The following is a 2,780-nucleotide window of genomic DNA, read 5'->3' as shown; positions in this document are numbered from 1 at the left end:
GGCTTTAAAGATTTGTAAAAAAGTGCCCTCGCCTTTTTCTCTCACCTTTATTTCTGTATAAATCTTCAGTAGGTTTGTGGATTGAGCGATGTTCACAGTTTGATCAGGGTTAACTGAAACAACTACAGCATTAACCCTTTACAGTGGAAACTAATTCTGCTCCCAGAGCGGGTAAAGCTAAGCTCCGGCTAAATTCATGGTGCTTCGACTTTACTCTGACTGTGATCCCAGTCTAATATAGGCCAGGAGATGTTGTCCTTGGGCCATAAGCTGGTTGCCAGTATGAGCAGTAGCTTATTTAACTGATTCAAACAACAATTCAAGTGTTTTCTATTAGCCATGTAGTTGGTCGTACTATTTGTGATGAAAGAAATATGTCAGTACATATTGTGTGTGATTAGGATATTAATCAGTGAACACAGAACACATGAGAGAGCAACAATAAGACCGGTATCATAGGTCTCTTTTGTGACAGTTCAAAGCTAAACCAATGCTAAAGCTAATACTGTAACATGTTAAGGTAACACTTTATTTTGATAGTCCATAGTTAACACTCTATAAGTCATCAGTTGACATTCAACAACACTGTTTCAACAGTTCTGTTGATAGGTTATAGACTTTCTACTGTTCTCAACTGTTTTTCACTTCAATTGGATAGTCCTAACACATGCCTACAAACGCTTAGTGGAGAACCTACTAAAAGTATACTAATNCAAAAGCTGAAGCAGAACGTCCCATTGCTTCATATCTATGATAAGAACGTAAATCAAGGGCAGACCCTTGTTCCACACTCATCAAAGAAGACATGTCAAGCCTCAAAATTCTTGTTCGTGGCAGTGATGAGTGGCGAGATTATGCCGTCTTTTCCCAAGGAGGGTACAGGCACGTCAGGGTCAACCACAGCCAGAATTATTGTGATCCACAAACAGGACTACATATCAGTAAATATTGAGAGAGCCATGCCAGCTACATACAAGAGGGAAGTTTGGCGTTATGCCGCGCCCGGAACGGGTTCCCTCACTCAAGAAAATCCTATGTAAAAACAGCTGTGCCTTTTCATTAGAGTGGACCCCCCCCCAGTGGACCCCCCCCTACTGGCTTCCCTAGCCCACAGAACCCCCCTACCCTAACACATGCCGCCCCTCCGGTACTCTGGAAGAACATCACGGGACATGCTACCCGATAGTTTAGGACCTTTCTGTACGGCAAATTATTGTGTTAACGCCTGATCAGCCCTCCGCACACCCCCTTATTACTACAGGTTAACCCCCACACATTGGCCCGAAAAAACCTCTTTGTACCCAATCTCATACACAGCAAAAAAAATAAAATTGTATTTATAGTTCTTTAAACATGTAACAAATCTGCAGCTGCAGTGATCTATTTCCGTATTGCTGGTATTGCACTACCAGCCTCCACGGCTCCCGACTACAATTGGGTGTTTCAACCCACTTTTACTTTCTTTTACCCATTTCACCACCCCTGCTTCAGCCTCTCCTTACCCCCCCCCCCTCGCTGCTCCCTACCTCTACCTTAAACAAAAAAGTCTCTCCTCTTCCTCCTCCCGACCTATCGCCTGCCCCTGTATAGCTGTTTTTTCTACTGTGCTTATATAGCCTGGTATTGACTCCTCCCCCGCCCTCCCCAACCCCCCAGTGTTCTGCTGCCCCCATCTGTTGCTGCCCACAAACATTCTCCCCACCGCTCTCTTTCCCCCACTATCTGTTGTCCCCCCCCCCCACTCCCCCCCTTCATAGTGGCCTCCCCTGTTATGTGTTGTTATGCGTTAGGTTATACTTTCACTGTCTAACTGTTTTCCACTTTAACTACTGGAATAGTCTAACCATGCCTACAAACGCTAGTGCGACGAGAACCTACTGAAAGTATACTAATAGTCAACTCTAGATTAGTTGACGATCAACAGATAGTCAACTAAACTCTAAAGTTGCTTATCTGTTGATCATCAACTAATGTTTAATGTAATAGTCAACTGAACTTTAGTTGCTTATCTGTTGATCATCAACTAATGCTTAATGTAATAGTCAACTGAACTTTAGTTGCTTATCTGTTGATCATCAACTAATGCTTAATGTAATAGTCAACTGAACTTTAGTTGCTTATCTGTTGATCATCAACTAATGCTTAATGTAATATTCAACTAAACTTTAGTTGCTTATCTGTTGATCATCAACTAATGCTTAATGTAGTAGTCAACTGAACTTTAGTTGCTTATCTGTTGATCATCAACTAATGCTTAATGTAATAGTCAACTGAACCTTAGTTGCTTATCTGTTGATCATCAACTAATGCTTAATGTAATAGTCAACTGAACTTTAGTTGCTTATCTGTTGATCATCAACTAATGCTTAATGTAATAGTCAACTGAACTTTAGTTGCTTATCTGTTGATCATCAACTAATGCTTAATGTAATAGTCAACTGAACCTTAGTTGCTTATCTGTTGATCATCAACTAATGCTTAATGTAATAGTCAACTGAACTTTAGTTGCTTATCTGTTGATCATCAACTAATGCTTAATGTAATAGTCAACTGAACCTTAGTTGCTTATCTGTTGATCATCAACTAATGCTTAGTTACTTGTCGGTTTGAACGGTGCTGTTGAATGTCAACTGATGCACTGTTGACATGCTACTAAATGTCAACTGATGACTTATAGAGTGTTAACTATGGACTATCAAAATGAAGTGTTACCGAAAGAGATCTTGAGTGTTTGGTATACTAGAGATCAAAGCTGCAAGCAGACGTCCCATTCTTCGCCT

At 40.9% G+C, this 2,780-nt stretch overlaps 1 long non-coding RNA gene across 1 annotated transcript; it reads right to left on the bottom strand.

The window, feature by feature from the left end:
- Window positions 1-602: 602 nt before the first annotated feature.
- Window positions 603-2,622, bottom strand: LOC104942904 (uncharacterized). The gene is made up of 3 exons (XR_798058.1): window positions 2,589-2,622; window positions 1,875-1,972; window positions 603-693 (listed from the first exon to the last, which is right to left on the bottom strand). It is a non-coding gene; the product is annotated as an uncharacterized lncRNA (long non-coding RNA).
- Window positions 2,623-2,780: the final 158 nt, after the last annotated feature.

The sequence above is a fragment of the Notothenia coriiceps genome, unplaced genomic scaffold (genome assembly GCF_000735185.1).
Source record: "Notothenia coriiceps isolate Sejong01 unplaced genomic scaffold, NC01 NC01_scaffold00005417, whole genome shotgun sequence".
Taxonomy (NCBI): Eukaryota; Metazoa; Chordata; class Actinopteri; order Perciformes; family Nototheniidae; genus Notothenia; species Notothenia coriiceps.
This window is presented reverse-complemented; position numbering and strand designations above follow the sequence as displayed.